Source organism: Peromyscus eremicus, chromosome 14 (genome assembly GCF_949786415.1).
Source record: "Peromyscus eremicus chromosome 14, PerEre_H2_v1, whole genome shotgun sequence".
Classification (NCBI taxonomy): Eukaryota; Metazoa; Chordata; class Mammalia; order Rodentia; family Cricetidae; genus Peromyscus; species Peromyscus eremicus.
The window spans coordinates 43450930-43476161 of NC_081430.1; the positions used below are offsets into that span (position 1 = coordinate 43450930).

At 37.2% G+C, this 25232-nt stretch overlaps 1 long non-coding RNA gene across 1 annotated transcript in view; it reads right to left on the reverse strand.

Moving 5' to 3' along the window:
- Nucleotides 1–15783: 15783 nt before the first annotated feature.
- The window catches only part of LOC131923833 (uncharacterized), a 48939-nt gene continuing 39490 nt past the window's right edge, over nt 15784–25232 (reverse strand). Inside the window, exon 3 of the long non-coding RNA XR_009382736.1 lies at nt 15784–15878. This is a non-coding gene — a long non-coding RNA (uncharacterized LOC131923833). The remainder of the gene's footprint in view (nt 15879–25232) is intronic.

A 25232-nucleotide genomic window follows, 5' to 3' on the forward strand; every position in this document is an offset into this window, starting at 1 on the left:
GCAATGCTACACAGAGAAACCCTGTCTCGAAAAACCAAAAAAAAAAAAAAAAAAAAAGAAGAAGTGTTGCAAAATTTAGATATCTTTTAGACAATACATTATTTACATAAAAAAGATATCTTTGGGATATAAAATACATCTACACAGGAGGCTTATTTATATACGTAGTTGTTTTTATATTACATTAAAATATAATTTTGTGCATGTAATAAAGATTCATAAAATAAAAGCCTATAATAGAAGGCCATTGCTCAAATGTTTTGAAGTATTGTAGATATTTGGATTAGGGATGCCTTTTGTGCATTCATATTAAGACAGATAGATTCAGTGTACGCATTCAGGGATGATAAAAATCAATCTATGGTGGATTAAGTAATACAAATGGACTGTAAAGATTGAGGTGCTATATAGACTTGGTGATGTTCCATGAGCAAGGAGTGAATGTCTAATGCAGTGTCCTCAGTGAGCTACAATGGCCAAAACTGTACATCCCACCTCTTTGGATGCTAGAATGACATGATCTTAAATAAAACAGCTCCTCATATCTGGAAAGTCCTTGATGTCTGTGAGAACTGAAAGATATGATGACTAGGTGATTACTCTTCAGCTGGAAAGTAAGTCTTTCTTGAGGGTTTTTGGGTAGCTCATCTCTGTGTCCAAAGTAGAGAATTTACAATGGTTTCCACAGATATTTATTTCATTAGGAAATCAAATATTTTATTCAAGACATCAAGGGAAGTTAGAGATTAATTGTTGAGGCAAGAATGTGTTAAAGTCTTCAATCTGTTGATTTACCATGTTCATTGGTTCATGTATCCTTCTGACTTATTCTTTATCCATTTAGTATGGCTATGAAATTAAGGGAATTTTTAAAACTGTGACTTTATTGTGTCCTAACTTCACTTTTAGTCAATTCCCCAGCATGTCAAGGACACACTTCATGTATTTTCTTGTAGACTAAATCATCTGAATGCTACTGAAGTTGTATTCTAGATGATTGGTGAAATTTGCTTGATTTGAACCGTTGTGGTGTATGTCAATTTGATTCAGCTCTGCAATCATAATTCTTACTTTCTCATTGTTTTCCACAAATTTTCATTCCTCCTCCTTGTGGCACTGAGTTGAAGAATTTGTCTAGAGGAAACAGAAACTCCATGAATGAGTCCCCTTAACACTCCAATAGCAAATCAAGGACTCAAATTCTATCAGGATCTATTTTCTCTCTGGTAAAGCTCATAGACTGTTTTCTCACCTAGGCTGTTCACACATGCCTTGGGCAACATTCACAAGACACTTGTTTTTGCAAAAGCACCTTTTTCCTGTATAATCTTTTTTTTTTCTTTACCCCAGGTCAGTTTCTTTAAAACACAACTTTGAACTTCTATTGCTTACCTGGAAATATCACTCCTTTAACTCTACTTACTGCTAAAGAAAACACACTTTTGTTTCTCAACATCCTATTTTGTTTGAACTGAGATTCTCCCGTCAGAATCTAAATGCCTGCCCTTCCACACTGTGCTGTCCTCAGGATCTACTCCAGGGTGAAGTGTACCTCACTGACAGCATGAAATCGGGGCATGTTAAGGTCACTGTTGACTTCATCTTACCAAATGGATTCTTTGTGGTCTTTATCATGCATAATCATTTAGATATATTTCAACTCCCCACTTCCTTCTTCTCATATGGCCTCTTCTTTGACCTCCACAATATCTCATATTTCCTCTAGAGACCTGAGCCACGTACTAGCTCCTTTCTTCAGTGAGCTTTCTATTTCCCCCTTTTTATGCCTCATTAGCTTGAGATTTTACAATTGTTTTCTTTGGAGTTTTCTCTAGAAATCTAGAATAGTGAAGACAATATTTAAATACAGTTCTAAGCTGAAATCTATGGTTACATCCATAACTAGTACTCATATCACCAATTTCCTAAGCATTGGGACTGTATCTCTTTTATTCACTTGTATCCTTCTCTAATTAGCAATATTGCTGTGCAATAGTCCTGACTACAGGATGCTTTCTGTACACTGTGAACAAGTGTTACTCCCATTGGCTAATAAATAAAGTTACATTGGCCTATGGCAGGGCGGGATGGAGCCAGTTGGAAAAATCCAAGTGAAATAGTGAAAGGAGAAAGGAGAATAAGAGGATGTCAAACTGCTGCCATCCAAGGACCAACATGTAATGGGACAGAGGTAAAGCCATGGAACACATGGTGATACTTAGACTAATAGTTATGGATTGAGTTAAATTGTAAGAGCTAGCTAGCAAGAAGCCTGAGCCAATAGGCCATATAATTTGCAATTAATATTAAACCTCTGTGTAATTATTTTATAAGTTGCTGCAGTACCGTAGGGCCGGACAGGATGGGAAAACACAGGACCTTGGGGCCTGGTGGGACAGGAGAAACTTGTACCTACAACAGGAGTTGAATGCTCGGCACTGGTTGCCAAAGTTGATGACAAATCTAGTTCTTGTAGTGAGGTCATCACGGAGTTAACAGCTAAGCCATGAAGATGTACAACCCATAAACATACAACTTATATTATTTATTTATTTATCACACTAAATTACAGAAGGAAAGTAGTATAGAGTCGCAGGCATACACATGATGATCTATATTATATGGTCACGAAACATGTAGATATTCTATAGGGAAAACATAATTGCAGGAAGCATCATATCTTAACCAGAAAACAGAGGTAAGTAAGAAAGGTGCACTGTAAGTTTGTCTTCCAAACACAACACAAGCACATGATTGGATGAGCTGGGATTCTTTAAGCTCCTCCATTAAGAGCCTGCCTGTGTGCTATAGACTATAGGGGTGGGTTGTTGTTTAGTAACATTTGATGCTTTCCCAGAAGACCAGATTGGGGTTCCCAGAACCCATACCTGGCAAGTAACAACTGCCTGGACCTCCACATTCACAGAATCTAACATACTGTACTGGATTCTACAGTCATCATGATGAATGGGCTTACACACACAGACACACATGCACATGTGCAAGCAAGAAATAAAACAATTAAAAGGATCCTACAAGTAAATATATGCATAACAAAGGGAGTTAGGTGTGCTGGTTTTGGACCTGAGAGCATGTTCAGGAACATTTGTTTACCACTGGTATATGAAAAATTATAATGTAATGAGGATAACAATTGATTTTCTAAACAAATACACTGTATATTAATATTATCTCACATCTTGGACACTTTTACCTAGAAAATACTACCATGTTTATCTGATGAAAGAGTGTGTTACTGGGTATAAATTTCCTTGAGGATATAGTGATATAAGTAGTTCAGAAGTATTCAACACCACCAACATAAAAGCATTCTATGACTAAAGAGGATATTTTTCCATATTCATTTTTTAAAACCTTTTTGACAAATCAAATTAAGAATTTATAGTGATCCTACAGAATCTGTACACAATATATTTTGTGAAGAAACATTTTAAATTAATAGCATCATTCCAAGACTTAGAATCCTTCAAACAAAAGCATAATGAATTATTAGAAACACTTGTCACTACTGTTATTTGAATTAACTGCTGTTGCTATCATTGCTACTTTTATTGTTTTGGGTTCTGTTTCAGTGTTTTTTGTTTGTTTGTTTGTTTTTTCCAATATATTAAAAAAACACTTAAATTAAAAGTTTCCTAGACATAAATAAGTAAATAAACAAACAAACAAATAAACCTAAAATAAAATTTAGTGCTTCAGAAAGATGATTATTGATATTCATGTATAAGAAGAGATACAGAAAAAGTACTTGTAGAACACTGTAGTGTTGTTAAAATTGCATAGCAACTAAAAAAAACCAGAGTTCCTTATGATATGAAGAAATGTTTAACAAACAGGTTCATTTCATTGTGTGTGTATATGTGTGTATGTGTGTTTGTCTATGTGTGTGTCCATGTGTATATATGTGTAATACATTCATATAGACAGGATTTAAGCAAAGGAAAGCAAAAATAAGGCATCATATTTTCAGGTACACTTGTCAGATGTAGCATCAAATTTATAAACACTATAAATGTGAATTATAAATCTCCACAGACTATGAAAACACATTTTAGAATATATTTATATTATTTGAACCAAATATTTATAAGGAAAAAAAGTATCTTTTTAACTGTGTTTGTAAATTCATTTTTATTGGTGTTTCACAGACTTTTCACAATGAATATTTCCAAAAGAAGATTGTTCTAAAATATAAATATATTAAACAGGGAATTTTATTAGATTTGATCAACATTGTTTTGACTGTTGAGAATTAAAAGCACACTCTAGGTCTGGGAGGTCATTTGTACCATGCTAAGGACAACAACTATAAGACAATATAAATTTTTTTCAATAACAATTGAGTTCAATTCCTTCCTTAAATGTATTTTCACTTTCAGAGCAAAGTAACTGAGGCCGATACCATTTTCACTGCATACAAAGTGACACTGAGAAATACAGAAGGCTAGAAACTATGGGGCCTAAGGCAGCTTAGCCACAGAGCTGCTATGACAGGCTTAATATAAACTAGCTAAAAAGTAGGCCTGAGTTTTGGTTTACTAGCAGGATGCACCAGGTAGTTCCAGGAAAAAGCCATAAGCTGACACCACCCAGGGATGGGCCAGCATCTAGGCGAAAGTACTTGACATTCCAAACATTCCAACTCCTAAATAAAATTTGATAAGATCACCAGATGTCCCTAAGCCAGGCATGCACCCATTCCCCTTTTGCCAAGACATCTCTAGACAAATGGCAGCCAATCAGGTTCCTGAACCCTAGAAATCCCCTTACCCCCAACCTCTACTATGATAAAAAAAACCCTACCTCGCCTAGGCTCAGTGCTCTCCAATCATACCACTGCATAGGACACATGGAGGGTTCAAGTTGGAGCTTGAATAAACACTCTTTGCTTTTGAATAAGGATTATAAGAATTCAGACTCCTTGGTGGTCTTTGGGGGACTCAGAGACTTCAACTTGGGCATAACAGATACATCTATAGGGTCACACAATACCTAAGTAATAAAATCCCCACAAGACATGAGGAAATACTATACCAAGGCAAGACCAAAAGTCCAAAGGCCTAACACCAAATCCTGTAGCTCAATAATTGTTTTCAAATGGCTTAGATAGTTCTGCTCACCCAGATTTGCTGCCTGCAAGTTAGATCTCTCTCAAGCTGGTTCCACACTTTGTGTGCATCTCTCCTTGGCAGGTATCTTATGGCTCTGGCATCCTCAACATCTTAGGATTGCCAAGGTAATCCAAGATAACCCAGGCTTCACTTCCACAGCTTTACATAGGTTACACATTAAGCTCTACTTGGCATTCAACAACTTTTCTAGCCCACAGTTCTACAGTCTTCCACATTCCTCCAGAAAAGGCTCATGATGAGATCCTTAACAGCAATAACTCACTCCCTGGTACCAATGTCTGTATTGGTCTGTATTGCTTACTTTTCAATTGCTGAGCTAAAACACAGTGACCAACTCAGGGGGAAGGGTTTATCTGGGCTTTGTGTCCAGAGAGAAAGAGTCTATGACCATCATGGTGAAGAAACATGGCAACAGGAAGTCATGGTAACTGTAATGTTATGATGAGAGATCACATCTTAAACCAGAAGTAGGAAGCAGAGAATATACTGGGTGTGAGACCAAAATGAGCCATCTTAGAAATAAGACCAAAATGCTTTCACCCTAAAATTAAGGCCTAAGATTTCTCCTTTTGGGAATAGGCCATTAGTTACTGAAACCAGTCAATTCAGATTCCAGAAACTAGGAAATGTAAAAGTACAGAGTCACAAGATAGTCACTAGTCACGAGGTAATGCCTGCCGGACTATGGAATGTCCTCTCCCTGGTTTCCAGGGTAACTGACCATAAAAATGCCCCCACCTGAGGGTAGCCAATGAGAAATGGTGGCAGGAAACCACTCCCTTAGAAGTAAGATTAAGCCATGATTTCTAGAAAGCCCCTAGAAGCGAGCCAATCAGAATTTTAGCTGTACTAGCACCCCTAAATGATGTAACCTTGTGATTTTTCCCTTTAAAAACTGAGCTTGCAGACAGGGGGGCACTTCCTCCAGCCTCCACTGCATTGGATGTATTGGACAAAGTCCCTGCCTAGGCTTGTATTGCTCTTGGATATCCAGAATTAAATCTTGCTTTTGCATTCTGGCATGCTTGTCTTTGGTGGTCTCTCTGGGGTTCATGATCTGGGCACAACACTGGGAATAGCACTTGTCTGTTGAAATCTTAAAGCCCACCCCCCAGTGCCACACTTTCGCATGGACTGCATTGGGCTATTCCTACTTGACAGAGTTCTAGCATTTCAACATTGAGAGCACACTTCTCCAGCACCTTTTTTTTTTTTTCATGAAGAGAATATTTATTGATGTCAAAAAATACTTTTGCAAGACACAAGAATCTCTAAACATAAAATGTCAAAATTATTTTGAAATTTCAACAATATTGTGAGATAGTACCTAAAGGATATAAGAATAGTAAATACATATTTTGATGAATATCAATAATTTTAATGTGTTTACCATTCATTATCTCATTCATTCTTCATTCTGTATTGGAAGATGAATTGCTAAACGGTCTTAATAATAAAAAAAAAAACCTGGAGCCGGATATTGGGGTGAAAACTGAGAGGTTAGAGAAGCAGAAAGAAGCCAGCCACATTCTTACTGCTAGTAAATCCTCATCCAAAGAGAGAGAGCTACTTCCTGTATACTCATACCTATATAATTTTCTGTGCCCTGTCATCTTATGTCCTCTCTCCATTCAGCTACTTTGCTTTCCACTTTCCACCAAGCTCTATCACTTCCTGTCTGTCTGTGCAGACCTCCAGACCTCTGTGATAAACTAGCCCTGAGATTAAAGGCTTGTGCCACCATGACAGGTTCTGTTCTCAATGTGGCCTTGAATTCACAGAGATCTGGATGAATCTCTGTTTCCCAAATGCTAGGATTAAAGGCATGTGTTGCCACTGCCTGACCTCTATGTTTGTATTCTGATCCCCAGATAAGCTTTACTGGGTTGCACAAATAAAATATTACCACATTTCTCCCCTTTTATTTGTCTAAAATTATAAAAGGTTATAACTAATATATAAAAAACTATGTACAATAAGTATAATAACTATATACAATATATACAGGCAATAAATACAACAACAATGTCTAGTCCATTTGCATTTAACAAATTCAGAAAAAATTTTCCATTATCTATCCTATATTTGTGAATCCAAAGGCTTGTATCTAATTTACCTTCTATCCTAATTTGCATTACCAAAATTATTTTTTTTTTAAATTTTTATTTTGCAATACAATTAAGTTCTACATACAGGCACAGATTCCCTTGTTCTCCCCCCTCCCGCCCCCCTCACCTTCCCCCCAGCCCGCCTCCCATTCCAATCTCCTCCAGGGCAAAGCCTTCCCCACAGACTGAGATCAACCTGGTGGACTCAGTCCAGGTAGGTCCAGTCCCCTCCTCCCAGGCTGAGCCAAGCGACCCTGCATAGGCCCCAGGTTTCAAACAGCCGACTCATGCAATGAGCACAGGACCCAGTGCCAGTGCCTGGATGCCTCCCAAACAGATCAGGCCAATCAACTGTCTCACCCACTCAGAGGGCCTGATCTAGTTGGTGACCCCTCAGCCATTGGTTCATATTTCATGTGTTTCCGTTTGTTTGACTATTTGTCTCTGTGCTTTATCCGACCTTGGTCTCAACAATTCTCTCTCATATAAACCCTCCTCATTCTCGCTAATTGGACTCCCAGAGATCCACCTGGGGCCTAGTCATGATCTCTGCATCCAGATCCCTCAGTAGTTGGATGAGGTTTCTAGCACGACAATTAGGGTGTTTGGCCATCCCATCACCAGAGTAGGTCAATTCGGACTGTCTCTCGACCATTGCCAGCAGTCTGTTGTGGGGGTATCTTTGTGGATTTCTGTGGGCCTCTCTAGCACTTTGTTTCTTCCTATTCTCATGTGGTCTTCATTTACCATGGTCTCCTATTCCTTGTTCTCCCTCTCTGTTGTTGATCCAGCTGGGATCTCCCACTCACCCAAGCTCTCTTTCCCTCGACCCTCGCCCTTCACTACCCCCACTCCTGTCCAGGCTGTTCATGTAGATCTCATTCCATTTCTCTGTCATTGGGCGATCCCTGTGTCTTTCTTGGGATCCTGATTTCCAGGTAGCCTCCCTGGTGATGTGAGTAGCAGTCCAGTCATCCTTGTTCCACATCTAGTATCCTGTTATGAGTGAGTACATACCATGTTTGTCTTTCTGAGTCTGGGATACCTCACTCAGGATGATTTTTTCTAGGTCCATCCATTTGTCTGCAAACTTCATGATGTCATTGTTTTTCTCTGCTGAGTAGTATTCCATTGTGTATATGTACCACATTTTGTTTATCCATTCTTCAGTTGAAGGGCATCTAGGTTGTTTCCATGTTCTGGCTATTACAAACAATGCTGATATGAACATAGCTGAACAAGTGCTCTTGTGGTGTGGTTGAGCATTCCTTGGGTATATGCCCAAGAGTGGTATAGCTGGATCTTGGGGGGGATGGATTCCCAATTTTCTAAGAAAGCACCATATTGATTTCCAAAGTGGTTGTACAAGCTTGCATTCCCACCAGCAGTGGAGGAGAGTTCCCCTAGCTCCACATCCTCTCCAGCATAAGGTGTCTTCAGTGTTTTTGATCTTAGCCATTCTGACAGGCGTAAGGTGGTATCTCAGAGTTGTTTTGATTTGCATTTCCCTGATGATTAGGGATGTTGAGCAATTCCTTAAATGTCTTTCAGCCATTTGAGTTTCCTCTGTTGAGAATTCTCTGTTTAGTTCTATAGCCCATTTCTTAATTGGACTGTTGGGCATTTTGATGTCTAATTTCTTGAGTTCCTTATATATTCTGGATATCAGTCCTCTGTCAGATGTGGGATTGGTGAATATCTTTTCCCATTCTGTAGGCTGCCGCTTTGCCTTGTTGACCGTATACTTTGCCCTACAAAAGCTTCTCAGTTTCAAGAGGTCCCATTGATTGATTGTTTCTCTCAGTGTCTGTGCTACTGGTGTTCTATTTAGAAAGTGTTCTCCTATGCCAATGCGTTCAAGACTACTTCCTACTTTCTCTTCTAGCAGGTTCAGAGTAGCTGGGTTTATGTTGAGGTCCTTGATCCACTTGGACTTAAGTTTTGTGCACGGTGATAGATATGGATCTATTTGCAGCCTTCTACATGTTGATATCCAGTTTTGCCAGCACCATTTGTTGAAGATGCTTTCTTTTTTCCATTGTGCACTTTTGGCTTCTTTGTCAAAAATTATTTGTTCATAGGTGTGTGGATTAATGTCAGGGTCTTCAATTCGATTCCATTGGTCCACATGTCGGTTTTTATGCCAGTACCAAGCTGTTTTTATTACTGTAGCTCTATAGTACAGCTTGAAGTCAGGGATCGTGATGCCTCCAGAGGTTGTTTTATTGAACAGGATTCTTTTGGCTATCCTGGGTTTTTTGTTTTTCCATATGAAGTTGAGTATTATTCTTTCCAGGTCTGTGAAGAATTGTGTTGGTATTTTGATGGGGATTGCATTGAATCTGTAGATTGCTTTTGGTAAGACTGCCATTTTTACTATGTTAGTTCTGCCTATCCATGAGCATGGGAGATCTTTCCATTTTCTGACATCTTCTTCAATTTCTTTTTTCAGGGACTTAAAGTTCTTGTCATATAGGTCCTTCACTTGCTTGGTTAGTGTTACCCCAAGGTATTTTATGTCATTTGTGGCTATAGTAAAGGGTGATGTATCTCTGATTTCCTTCTCCGCTTTTTTGTCCATTGTATATAGGAGGGCTACTGATTTTTTGGAGTTGATCTTGTATCCTGCTATGTTGCTGAAGGTGTTTATAAGTTGTATCAGTTCCTTGGTGGAATCTTTGGGGTTGCTCAAGTATACTATCATGTCATCTGCAAATAGGGAAAGCTTGACTTCTTCCTTTCCAATTTGTATCCCCTTAATCTCCTTATGTTGTCTTATTGCTCTGGCTAGAACTTCAAGTACTATATTGAATAAGTATGGGGAGAGCGGACAGCCTTGCCTCGTTCCTGATTTTAGTGGAATTGCTTTGAGTTTCTCTCCATTTAATTTGATGTTGGCTCTTGGCTTGCTGTAAATTGCCTTTATTATGTTTAGGTATGTTCCCTGTATTCCTGATCGCTCCAAGACCTTTATCATGAAGGGGTGTTGGATTTTGTCAAATGCCTTTTCAGCATCTAGTGAGATGATCATGTGGTTTTTGTCTTTGAGTTTGTTTATATGGTGTATCACATTGACAGACTTTCGTATGTTGAACCATCCTTGCATCCCTGGAATGAATCCTACTTGATCATGGTGGATAATTGTTTTGATGTGTTCTTGGAGTCTGTTTGCCAGTATTTTATTGAGTATTTTTGCATCAATGTTCATGAGGGAGATCGGTCTGTAGTTCTCTTTCTTTGTTGTATCCTTGTTTGGTTTGGGAATCAGGGTAATTGTAGCCTCATAGAAGGAGTTTGGTAATGTTCCTTCTGTTTCTATTGTATGGAACAATTTAGAGAGTATTGGTATTAACTCTTCTTTGAAGATCTGGTAGAATTCTGCATTGAAACCATCTGGTCCTGGGCTTTTTTTGGTTGGGAGACTTTTAATGACTGTTTCTATTTCGTTAGGGGTTATTGGACTATTTAAATAGTTTATCTGGTCTTGATTTAATTTAGGTATGTGGTAACTATCCAGAAAATTATCCATTTCTTTTAGGTTTTCCAGTTTTGTGGAATAGAGGTTTTTGAAGTATGACCTGATGATTCTCTGGATTTCCTCAATGTCTGTTGTTATGTCCCCCTTTTCATTTCTGATTTTGTTGATTTGGATGCTCTCTGTCTTTTGGTTAGTTTGGATAAGGGCTTGTCTATCTTGTTGATTTTCTCAAAGAACCAACTCTTTGTTTTATTAATTTTTTGTATTGTTCTCTTTGTTTCTATTTTATTGATTTCAGCTCTCACTTTGATAATTTCCTGGCATCTATTTTTCCTGGGAGACTTTGCTTCTTCCTGTTCTAGAACTTTCAGGTGTGCTGTTAAGTTACTAGTGTGAGATTTCTCCAGTTTATTTATGTGGGCGTTTAGTGCTATGAATTTCCCTCTTATTACTGCTTTCATAGTGTCCCATAGGTTTGGATATGTGGTGTCTTCATTTTCGTTGATCTCTAGGAAGTCTTTAATTTCTTTCTTTATTTCTTCCTTAACCCATTGGTGATTCAGGTGGGTATTGTTCAGTTTCCATGAGATTGTAGGTTTTCTGTAGTTTTTGTTGTTGTTGAAATCCAACTTTAGACCATGGTGGTCTGATAGAACACAGGAGGTTATTCCAATTGTTTTGTATCTGTTTAGATTTGTTTTGTGACCAAGTATGTGGTCGATTTTAGAGAAGGTTCCATGGGGTGCTGAGAAGAAGGTATATTCTTTTTTGTTAGGATGGAATGTTCTGTAGATGTCGATTAAGTCCATTTGAGTCATGACATCAATTAAGTCCTTTATTTCTCTGTTAAGTTTCGATTTGGGGGATCTGTCCAGTGGTGAAAGTGGGGTGTTGAGGTCTCCCACTATTAATGTGTGGGGTTTTATATGTGATTTAAGCTTTAATAATGTTTCTTTTACATATGTGGGTGCCCTTGTGTTTGGGGCATAAATGTTCAGAATTGAGACTTCATCTTGGTGGATCTTTCCTGTGATGATGATGCCCTTCTTGATCTCTTTTGATTGATTTTAGTTTGAAGTCTATTTTGCTGGATATCAGGATGGCTACACCCGCTTGTTTCTTAAGACCGTTTGATTGGAAAGTCTTTTCCCAGCCTTTTATTTTTAGGTAGTGTCTATCTTTGAATTTGAGATGTGTTTCTTGTATGCAGCAGAAAGATGGGTCCTGCTTTCGTATCCATTCTGTAAGCCTATGTCTTTTTATAGGTGAGTTAAGTCCATTGATATTGAGGGATATTAATGTCCAGTGATTGTTCATTCCTGTTATTTTTTGGTGGTGATGTGTGTGTACTTTTCTTCGTTGGGGTTTACTACTGTGGCTTTATCTATTGCCTGCGTTTTCGAGGGTGTATCTGACTTCCTTAGGTTGGAATTTTCCTTCTAGTGCTTTCTGTAGGGCTGGGTTTGTGGATAAATATTGTTTAAATCTGGCTTTGTCATGGAATGTCTTGTTCACTCCATCTATGATGATTGAAAGTTTTGCTGGGTATATTAGTCTAGGCTGACATCCATGGTCTCTTAGTGTCTGCATTACATCTGTCCAGGACCTTCTGGCTTTCAAAGTCTCCATTGAGAAATCGGGTGTTATTCTGATAGGTTTGCCTTTATATGTCACTTGGCCTTTTTCCTTTGCTGCTCTTAATATTCTTTCTTTATTCTGTACGTTTAATTGTCTAATTATTATGTGGCGAGGGGACTTTTTTGGGGGTCTAGTCTGTTTGGTGTTCTATAGGCTTCCTGTATCTTCATAGGCATTTCCTTCTTTAAGTTGGGAAAGTTTTCTTCTATGATCTTGTTGAATATATTTTCTGTGCCCTTGAGTTGGTATTCTTCTCCTTCTTCTACCCCTACTATTCGTAGATTTGGTTGTAGATGTAACCAACCGTCTTATAAAATAAGAAACACAGAGCCGATTCAGAGAAGAAAGCCAAGAGGTCAGAACTAAGAGCCTTACCCTTCCTGCTTCAGCTATCCTGCTTCAGCCAAGAGAGCTCTCCGAAAAAGAGGCCTACTTCCTGTGTGTACATCTTTAAATACTCTAGATGTTCTGCCTTCTCATTGGTTGTAAACTAAACACGTGACTGCCTTGTCATTGCCTGTATGTACCGCCCTCCAGGTCCTTAAAGGCGTGCGCCACCACTGCCACGCACTTGCTATGGCTCTATAACTCTGACCCCCAGGCAACTTTATTTATTAACATACAATTAAAATCACATTTCAGTACAAGTAAAATACCACCACATTTGGTCTTTTCATGGTGTCCCAAATTTCTTGGACATTTTGGTTCATGACTTTGTTGACTTTAGTGTTTTCTTTGACTGATGAATCTATTTCTTCTATTGTGTCTTCAACGCTAGAGATTCTCTCTTCCATCTCTTGCATTCTGTTGATTATACTTGCATCTGAAGTTCCCAATCGTTTTCTCAGATTTTCTATTTCCAGCATTCCCTCTGTTTGTGTCTTCCTCATTTTTTCTATTTCCCTTTTCAGGTCTTGGACTGTTTCCTTCATTCGATTCATTGATTTTTCTTGATTTTCTTTCAGTATTTTATTGTTCTCTTCCAGGACTTTTTTGATTTCTTCTAATTTGTTTGCCCTTTCCTCTAGTTGTTTACAGCGTTCTTCACATTTTTTTGTCTTTTCCTCTACACGAGCCTCTAGCTTCTTCATGATGACATTCATAAGGCTATTTTCTTCTGCTTCTTCCAATTTCTGATGTTCAGGTCTAGGTGTTGGAGGAGGGCTAGGGCCTGGTGATGGTGTATTGCTATTCATTTTGTTGTATGTGTTTCTGCCTTGACGTCTGCCCATCTCCTTGTGGTTCGTTCTTGGCCTTATCCGCACACTTGGTTCAGACAGAGCTGACAGATTCAGGAAGTCTTTCTCTCTTGTCCAGATGGGAGCTCTCTGTGCTGTGCTGTGCTGTACTTCAGAAGGGAAGTCCGGGGCAAGATGGGAGCTGGGAGCTGGGGGCCGGCCTCTAAGTCTCAGGAAGAGGCTTGGGGCTCAGGCGGATGGGCGTGGGGGCAGGGCGTGGAAACTGCAGGGTCTGCCAGGGGTCTTAGAGAAGGGGATCCTTCCCGGTGGGGCTAGAAGGGCACCTGCCCTGTGACCAGAACCTGGGGCCAAGTTGGGCAGGTCTTCCCCGGAGTGGCTGGTGCCCAGGAATGGGGTTGGGGGCAAGCTCTCTAAACAAAATAATTCTTTGGAAAAAAAAATCCCCACCACCAAGGAAACTGGGAATTCAATGTACCCTCCTAATTATACCAAGAACAGGAAAGTTTGACATTTACTAGACACCTGATCCCAAGGATGAAATGCCTACAATTCAAGTCTAGATCCTGAGGCCAATAAGGGCAAGAGTTCAGTTAGTAACTGCAGAGAAATCAGAATGGTACAGTGTAATGGGGAAAGACCTCCCCCTTTGGGAGCATTATGAGTGGAACAAACCCATACAGGAAGACTAAGAAATTGTAGTATAATGTCTGCTCCCCAGAAGAAGTCCTTTTCCCAAGGTCAGGCATTTGGATCAGCGTCTGGATTCCCTTGGAGGCTTGAGTAAAGTTCTGCTTGATAAAGCAGTCATTCTTATCTCTAGCAAGAGGAACTTGTGGCCCTTCCATTAACATATGACCGGTGCCTATTGTCAAGGTCAATGTTAGATTTCTCAGTCCCTGATATGAAACCACACCCCAGCTCACATGCCATTTGTCTCCCATCTAATCCTATGTGCAACTATAAGTATAAAAGGTGTAGTCTTTTCTTCAATTAAAAGCTTCAGGCAGTCATCCTGATTCACTCTCAGTTGCTTGTTGTCTCCCTCTCACCTACCCTCCCCCCAACAACTCCACACATCCTCTTTGGGTCCTGAATATACCTGCCTGGCTTCTGAAGCAGATCTCCAGCAGCACTTCTTAAAAAAACAGTATAGTTCCTAAGCCTGTCCAAGGAAGGACACCAGCTAGGGACCACATAGATATACCGGAGACCTGAAATATAGGACTATCTCCTTCAAATAACCAGAATATTAAACTTTTTAATTCCCACACCAGTCTTATTAATTAGTTAAAGTTTACCTTTCATTTAATTAATATAAATGCTGGGCACTGAAATTTCAAAACTGGAAGAACTCCATTCTATAAGTGTGGTTGGTCTTTAACATCTGATATTCTGCCTCCAGAAGCCACACTTTTTTTAACTATACCATACTACCTGAAGATGTCATTTTGTAAGTGTGTGTGTGTGTGTGTGTGTGTGTGTGTGTGTGAAACTCCCCATACTCTCAGAGACACCATCATAACTTCTGTAACTAGTGCCATTTAGAAGCTTTGTGATTAGGTTTCACATGACTTACTGATGACTATGACTTCGTTCAGAAGGACACATCTGATTTCCTAAAGTCTGCAAACATGCATTAGCCCTTTCAGAAGCTTGTCAGCCCTCACTCATAGTTTCCTGCAACTTTCAACTAGAACATGATGTTTCAAGTCATTATTTTCTATGACATCAATCATACTTAGATATAAAGGACAGCATAATATTTTAGAGGCAGATACCATGAAAGAAATTCTTTCTTGAACAAAAATCATAATCTCTTGTCTCTCCAAACAATGTAATTTTGCAAAAGCAAATTCCCCACATATTCTTTGTCTGTTGATATACACTATAAATACTATATCAATAAAACAATAATTAAGTGTAATATTTAATACCCTCTTGTCCCATGCTGATGTATTACCATTTTGCTCAATCTATTCTCTCTCTAATATGTTACTTATGAACTGAGAATTACAATCCCCAGAATATTTGACAACTGGATTTGTATTAGTTAGGGTTGTCTAGAGCAACAGAATTTATAGAAGGAATTTCTCTATATCTATCTATCTAGATAGATAGATAGATAGATAGATAGATAGATATAGATATTAGATTTATTTGAATGACTTATATTCTGTGGTTCAATCCAATGCAATAATGGCTACCCATGAAAAGAAGTTCCAAGAATCCAGAAATTGTTCAGTTCACAAGGCTGGATATGTCAGAGGGTCTTCAGTAGATGCTGGAATCCTGAAGAAGTAGGCTGTAATGCCAGTGAAGGAATGGACTCATTAGCAAAGCAAGAGCAAACAGGCAAAGAGCAAAAGTTTCTTTTTTCTACACTTATATACACTTCCTACAGGAGTGTCTGATTAGAGGTGGATTTTCCCAGCTCAGATCTGGATTAAGGGTGAGTCTCTTTGCCTCAAAGATCCATATTAGAAGTAGATCTTCCTGCTTCTAATTAAGCAAAACTCCATCATAGATGTGCCCTCCATTTTGAGGTTTTAGTTAATTCTAGATGTAGTCAAGTTGACAACAAAGAACAGCCATCTGAGGGTTCCTCTGTTAATGAAATCAAGGAAGACGAGAAGCTGAATTCCTCCTTTCTCTCTTATTAGTAGCAGCAAATGAACTTACAGCAGAAAACAGGTTGGGCAGAGCATCCTAGGTGTCTTCTTGTCTCCCAACTAGTTTTGCTGCTCTAATTACTTGAGTGTAGAGCTGCCTCTGGCCCCTGTACAAAGCTTGAGCACATGGAGCTATTGGTGACTTCCATGACCTCTGCTCCTTTATATGTCAACAAGCCTCAGGTCTATAATATTGTTTGACAGCATTCTCTTAAAGTGCCTGAGGTTATTTCATGTTGTCCTTCTTGAATTCCAACTTATTAATACATTTACTCATTTGAAAGGATTGAGCATTGTCATTGGCTCATTGTTTTTACATATAAGCTTACAAAAATATAGCCACATATATTTTTCCAGTTGATTGAAGATAAGTGTGTGAAGTGGATGGAGTCCTACATATACATTACAAATATTTTATTTGAATCCTGGAGATTTTTGGAAGGGAAGACATAAGGTAAGCTAATAGCAAACTCAAAGTAGTTAGGATAGCTAAGAATCACCCGCATCATTTCTGTGTCCCATTCATTAGGCTACATGCTGTTTCTTGAGGAGAAGCAGAATTCTAAGCTTTAATGATAATACTAATAAAAGCTGATATTAGCAGTCCATAGACTTAAAGTTCTCTTAATATGCAAACTTAGGCTCTTTCTCAAGTCATACTATGTCTTGCTTGAATGTCTGATCAACATATTTTAATATGCACTATACATGTTTTAAGCAAACACAAAACCAACCAAGTAATATTTATATTTTTCCTTTTATATTATGCATATGGTTATTCAGCTTCTCCTTGAAAAATAAAACTAAAATAAATAATTGAACATCAGGTCAACAAGGGCATTCTATGAGTGTGGCATTTGATTTAAGATCTTTTGAAAACTAATCATTGTTTGCTTTCATCGTTCTATTCATTTAGATAGTGAGAAATGGTTTTGAAACCTTAAAAATGGCTTTTATTTCTCAAACCTTTCTTGTTATTGTACTTAGCATTTCCATTAGAAGAGCAAGGCCCTGTGGAAATATTTTAATGAGTATTTGTTTTACTTTGAAATTTATTTTACTATTATAGCAAATGAATTTTTTATTATGGTGTTGCTTTTTAAATTATAATGTTATATATCTAACTAGATTGTTGGTAGCACATTATTCTCTGTGCTTGCAAGAAAAAGTTTTATAATTTTTATCAATTATCTGTAAAAATGTTGTATCTAGGAGTGGAAACTAAAGAAAAATACTGAGTTGGTAATCAAAAAGAATCTTTGAACATAGGAAGAACAATCATCAGTAAGAAATTGCATTTTTTTTCAAACTGAGAAAGTGTACAAAACTGTAAACAATGTTCTCAAAGGTTTTCTTAAAGAGAATCATTTGATAAAACCTTTTACTTGAAAAAGAAATGTCTTAAACATTTTCACTGTGGTAATGAAGCCAAGGTGATGATAATTAAGTCTATTTATTTAGGCAATTACTTCAAGATTCCTGTTTGTTTTAACTAAAGCTCACAGCCCAGCTCTTTTTGGTTTCTAATTATAAACATTTTGTAAATGGAGAAAAAATTGATAAACAGTGATATTGTATATAGAGGTCAGATGGTCTGTGTAAACCTCATGTTTTTATTGTCCTCTTATGCAAATTGATGTGAGTGTTTAGAAGATAGTAACCTGGCAATGTAGTATCAATTTTAACAAAACAAACACGAATTCTTCCAATACCAAAACCAATATACACCCATCATGTTATTTACAGTCTATTTTAGAGCTAAAAGCTTAACTTGAACTTACCACATGCAACTTCTGTCCTTTTTATAACCTGCAGGGGTGTTGCTATTATCATTCATATTTTACAGATTAAAAAGAACACATGTTTTTCTTTAGGTTCTTCAGCTAAGGAGTGCTTTGATTTTGTTTACCTGTCCTGCTATCCCATTGTCATGCAAAATAGACATTAAAGTATTGCTTTTAATGACTAGCTGTACGATTTTTGTTTCATTTATTGTTTTCAATTTTCTGAATAGATCCTTAATTAAAATGAACATTTTCTTTTTAACCTGAATCCAGGTGGTGAGATTAATGAATCTAACATATAATGTAATCCTTTCAAATACCTAAATGGTCTGGCTTTCCCAAGGAATAATTAATGCCAGCCCCAAATTAACCATCGGGAACTAGGCAAATGATTTTTCCCACATCATGGGTACATCATATAGAGATGATATGAAAAATACCAGAAAACCAGGGCTAGTGAAACAAATCATATCAAGCTTATTTGCAAACAGTTATTTCTTCTGCCACATTTCTGAAGCCATAAAGTCAATCAAGGTATCAGAGCACTCACTTCCTTCAGACCAGTTCAAGGGAAAGTCTGTTCCAGACATCTCTGTTTTTTTCCTGCCTCTCAAAAATGTCCAGAGTCCCTTGACTTATAATAACATCAATTAGCTCTGTGCTGCCAATAATACATATCCTGCCTCCCTGTCTCTCTTTATGTATTTGTGTATTTCCATTCTGTTTTTTATAAGTACACTTGGTTTTGAGATACGCTATAAGTCTCTAACATTGTCCTCTCAAAATGCTTTGGTTGCATCATCAAAGACAATTGCATTAAATAAGTAGGACAACATAGGACTAAAAGAAATGTTTCTTTGGGAGAGCAACTTTTCAACAGTGCAATAAACATTCATTCACATAATTTCTTCTCCTCACTAACTTGTTTAAAGTCATAAGAAGAATAAAAAAGTCAACAGTCATCATGAACTTTCCTGGTTAGAATTGACCAATCTTTTCCATTTCCTTCTCTGTTTCATCTCCTCAACATTTAAAATAAGTTTTATTCAGATTTCTAAACTCTGTTTATCAAATGGTACTATTCAGAAATGTGATTCCTGACTCCAGTGTCAATCACTTAACTTTCCTGGAATTCTTTTTACTGTGAACAGATACCTTATCACCAGCGTTATTCAGTAGCAGTCACCCAGAAGAGAAGAATGGAAAAGAGAAGGGAAAGGTGGGTATGTCTTTTGAGTTAAACAGACTGGAGATTAGCCACATGGTGGCAAGCAGTGTGGTGGCTGAAATGTGGGATAATTATACAAAGAATGAGGAAGTCTAAAGTGTCAGAAAAGGTATATTTAGGTCCTGACCGGCAACTGAGAGGTGGGGTGGGAATGAAAAAGTTGTACCTTTCTTAGTTAGAATTCAGAAGGATGAACAGATCCATCCCTCTCACATAGCTATTCCTAGAACCATGCTAGGGACAGGATTTCTGGGGAAGGAAAGTACAGTTGTCCTTAAAGAGATGCCTATTCCACCTAGCTCATTAGCATAGCTTAAGGTGGCCCTGCCTTGCTGAGAAGTGGCAGCTAACCCAGTTATAAACCTGCTTCTCCTTGAGGAGCAGTCAATGCTGGTTTTCACTGACATCCACATTTTTTATCTGATAACTGGCTGTGCTCCAGTCCATAGTGAGAAACAAGTTGTTCTCAGTACTGAGATGGAGGAAATAGCACAAATCTTGAAAAACTATTGGGGTTAAAAACTATTTCATTCCTTTTGATGTTATTGTGTCAAAATACAAGAATAGTGCTGTCCTATATGGAACTCATGTCACAGTTGCCTTGATTCTGTCTGTAAATATCAAGTGTTACTTTAAAAACTCAATCTTATAATATTTTATACTATAGTCTTCCCTAAAATTATTCTATACATTTCATAATAATTCAAGGTTGGTTTTCTTAGTGTTTATTTAATTAACATTTTAGATATACTTAGTATGCTATTCTAAATATTATGCATATTTTCTAGGCTGGTAATTCAAATTTGAAAGACTATCTAGAAAATGAATATCATATAAAAACACATTGATTTGGTATAAAGATATTCCAGTGAGAGAAAAATTTAGAAGAATTTAAAATTATTTATTAAAAAATTGTAAGTTGAATACAAGCCATATTGAACGTCTGTTGCTATAAGGTCAAAAGTTTTCTGATCTAATATTTTATTTTTGCATGTTAGGGTCTGGCAAAATGAACAGGAAGAACCTGGCAACTGAATGAACTCTGGAAAGTGCTGTATTGCTACTAATGAGAATTTGGTGACAGAGGAACTGTCATATTTGTTACTACATATATAAAATTGAGTTGACCAATGAGGATCTCTGATCACTTTTATCCTAAACTCTATCAAATAGTTTAATATAACTCATTTCAGAAAATATCTCAGTAAAGTGGCCTAATGTCAAAAAAACTAAGTAGGCCTGAATGGTGGAAGGAAGCATATAGTTGATATATTTGCCTTGAGACATTGCAAACCACAGCATGTAAGTGGGGAGATTTACCCTGGCTGACATGGAAACAAACAGACATAGAATTTAGCAACTTTGATTTCAATTAAATGAATTCCAATAAGCTGCAAAATGGGATTACTTTCTTTTCGGTCAACTTACCTTGTTCTGTGGGTTGAAGATCTATCTTAGTGGTAAAGTGCTTGACTAACAAAAGCAAGAATATGAATTTGATTCCCGGCATTTAAAAAAAACAATAGCAGTTCTCATATAATTTACACATGATAAAATGTACTTGAATAAAAATCTGAGCATACTCCACAACCACCACCAAAAATCTCAACTTCTCCAAGCCAGACTAAGTGTAGATCTCATAGAGGGTTATTTGTCTCTCTTCGCTATCACAAGATCAAGCTCTCACTGCAGATAACCTCTCATCTATTTTCTGTCTCTAAACATCAGCTTTCTCTATTCTGAATTTTTGTACAGACTCATCCGAGATGAATTTCTTGTCTGATTTTTCTACTCAACAGAATGCTTTTGAGACACAGCTGCTTTGTTGCTCCTATCACTCTCTGTTGCTGAATAGCAATATATATCATGTGAATAAAATACTTGCTCTCTACACATCTGCTGATGAACACATAGATTATCTGAGTCTTGCCGCAATTCTGAAAAGACATGCTGTGGGTCTGTATGTAGAAATTATTTTGTGACACATATTTTGAAATCTTTAGTAAAATATAGCAGGTTACGTGGTCACTTTGTGCTTAACTTTACAAACTGAAAGTCAAATGTCTCTATTTGCACATGGTATGATAGTGTATATAAGTGACCATAAAAATTCCACTGGGAAACTACTATAGCTGATAAAAAATTTTCATCAAAGTATTTGGATAAAAAATTAACTCAGAAAAATAAGAAACATTCTATATACAAATGGCAAATAGACAGAAAAAGAAATAAAACAATCCCTTTCTCAATAGGCTCAAGTAACATAAAATATCTCGGGGAAACTCTAACCAAGCAAGGGAAAGACTTGTATGATAAAAACTTCAAGACATTGAAGAAAGAAATTGAAGAAGACATTAGAATATAGAGCTTTCATGCTCATGAATCAGTAGGATTGATATAGTAAAAATGGACATCCCCCCCAAAAAAAACACAGATCTTGAAAGGAAAATCTTCAGCTTTAATTGGAAACACATACACACAAAAACAAACAAATAACAAAAAACAAGATAGCTTAAACAACCCTGAATAATAAAATAACTGCTAGAAGTATCACCATCCCTGATTTCAAATTGCATTACAGAGCAATGGTAATAAAATCAGCATGACATTGGCACAAAAACATACACAATGATCAAAGAAAACATGTTGAAGGTACACACATAAAGCAACACACCAATGGACACTTGATTTTTGATAAAGAAGATGGAATACACAATAGAAATAAAAGAAAATTTTCAACACATGGTGCTAGCCAAACTAGATGGTTGCATGTAGAAGAACCCAAATAGATCCATAATTATCACCCTGGACAAAATCAACTCCAGTGGATCAAAGACCTCCACATAAAAGCAAATACCTGAACCTGATAGAAGAGAAGGTAGGAAACTCATCAGCATAAGAAAAGACTTTCTAAACAGCATACCATTAGCACAGGCACTAACAATTAAAATGAGACATCATAAAGCTGAAAAGTTTTGTACAGCAAAAGATGCCATACTCAGATACTGTGGCAGCCTACAGAATAGGAAAATATTTGTAACAACTAAATAATAGCATATCTAATAGAGTGCTAATATCTAAATATATGTAGAACACAAAATTAAATATCAAGAATATAAATAACCCAATTTAAAAGGGGAGTACAAATCTAAGAGGGAATACTCATAAGAGGAAACTCAACCTTCTTCCTCAACAGGGAAATGAAAATCAAAACTACTTTGAGATTTCATTTTACACCTGTCAGAATGATTAAGGTCAATTACACAAGAGACAACTCCTGATGCAAAAGATATGGAGTAAGGGTAACACTCATATATTGTTGTGAGTGTGGAGGTTCCTTGGAAAGTTGAGAATTGATCTTCCTCCAGATTCAACTATACTGCTCTTGACATATACCCAAAGGTCACTTCAACATACCACAAAAAATTTATTCATCCATGTTCATTGGTGCTCCATTCATAGTAGCCAGAATTTGGAAAACAAAACAAAACAACTTAGATATCCCTCAACAGAAGAATTGATGAAGAAAATGTGGTACATTTATACAATAGAATATTACTCAGCTGTTTAAAAAAATGTGAAATTCACAGGTAAATGGATGGAACTAGAAAAATAATCATTCTAAGTGAGATAACCCAGACTCAGGGAAAGAAATATGTGAATATTGGATCTTAAGTCAATCACATCCAAGCTACAATCTGTAGAATCAGAGAGATTAGACACAGAGTAAAGATCTTCTGGGGGCACAATTAGGTCTCTCTATGAAATGGAGGTAGAGTGTAAGAGCCAGAAGGGGTGGATGACACCAAGAAAACCACACATGAACTCATAGTGAATGAGGCAGTATGCACAGGATCTACATGGGTCTGTAGCAGTTAGAGTTGAAAGTATAAGAGTACACATGCCCCCATTCTTAACTCAGAAGCAATCTTTAACTGATAATTTAATTGTAAATTTATTTTCCTCCAAGGGAGCCAGAAAATCTGATTGGGACAACAAGCTACCTAAGTGTCTACTGCATGCTAGAAGTAGATGGACAGCAGAAAATGAACTCAGTGACGTCCTTGAAGGTTCCTTGTCTCATAATGTCATACAAGAGCTCAACAGTTTTTTTTAAATTTTTATCTTAGTTTTTTATCTCAATTTTATTTTATTCATGTATTTTTTTCTTCTCCCTATTTATCCTACAGGTATTTGGGGCATGTATTATGGCTTCCAGTTTAGTGTTTTTGTGGGATTCCTGAGTGTGCAAACAAAAGGGTCTTTGCTTCTTGTGCCTTCCCATGGTCTCTTTCTTTCTTTTTATTTATTTTGTCCCATTCCAATGTGTTGGTTTTTGTTTTATCTTATTATGTTATATTTTATTTATTGGTTAGCCCATAGAAGCCTGTTTGTTGTCTAATACTATTATTATTAGAAAATTGGAGGATCTGGATGGGAGGACAGTTGTGGAGGGGGCGAGAGGAGTAGAGGGAGGGGAAAACTATAATTATGATATATTATGTGAGAAAAAAATCTTTTTTCTATAAAAAGAAAAATAAAAGATTTGGAAGGAAATGAAATCTGCCTATTTTACATGCTTTTCAACCCTACATCACGATGTATGAAAGAGTCTGTTGTTTCACTTTTTTGGGGCAATGTAGAATTTTTTTTTTAATTTAAAAAGTTTTCTGGTAATGTTGAATTTTACCTGGAATATATGATTTCCCAAAGTAATGCTGTGGAATTTTTCTCCTCTTTTCACTACCACTGGTAACAGTGAGAAAACCAAGAACTTGTGCAAATCAGAACCATTGATCAAGGCGCACGGTGGGGGGGCAACATGCAAATGTGGTTTATTCTTTATTGTCCACTCATCCTGGCATCATCCAGTCTTCAAATCTGCAACAGGTAGTGGCTCCAGGGATACAGGGTTTATTATTTCTGACATTCAGGCTGAAATCACAGCTCTGGTAGTCATGTTCCATTCTTGATATCAGAGGAACATTAAACCTTTTTTATTTGTGGTGCGTCCTCTAATCACTCACTCTACTTTGTCAAAAGCAGTCATTATATTGAGTTTGGCATGAGTGACCTGCAGTGAGAAAACAGGTCTCAAATCTATGTCCTCTTCAAGAGCTGCAAGTTCTCATAACCGAGGGGCTATCTCTCCAGCCCCTAGGCGGTGTAGATAATTTATGCTATATGATATAATCTCACGAAGTGTAAAACTAGTATGCAAAAATAAGTAGCAAAATGTGCAGTGATAACCACGATGATGGTAATGACAGAAATAACTAACTACATTGGCCTTAGCATGGGCCAGGAGCTTTGCATGCTTTACAAATACTTTATATTCAGGACCCAAATGAATCCTCACCACATCTCCATGTAATAAGGACTGTGATTGCACAACAGGCAACTGATATTAGAAAACCATAGTGACCGTTCAAAATCCAAAGCTATGAAGTAACAGAGGTGAGGACAAGACCTAAAAAACATGATGAATTAAATAAAAGTTTACTATATACATCTGTCGTCTATGTGCAATATTGTGTGGATCAACAAAATTACTTTAATGACATTGTGTTTGCAGTTGAAACCACAGTTTTTACAAACAATGGTATCTATTTTTTTATTTTTAAATCCTTTTTGCCATTTGCTTGTCTGTTCCAAATATTTTTCTTCCTTTGTATCTGATTTTTATTTCTCCTACCACTAATGCAGTAAGAATCTCAATTGCCACCTGTGGAATATCTTGAGCTGTTTTATAATGCCTCGTTGTAAATCATGGTATCTGATATCCTTGATCTACATAATTTTCTCCCATTGTGACTCTCATCTTTAGCTGCATGATTCCTGTCTTAGCCATATAACTTTATATGACCAAGGAGGCATCACACTGCACACTGTAAGTTGAACATCCAAATCAATCACTCTTTTCTATAAATTTGCAACCATGTTAATAGATGATCAAAGCTACTCACTGGATGGAA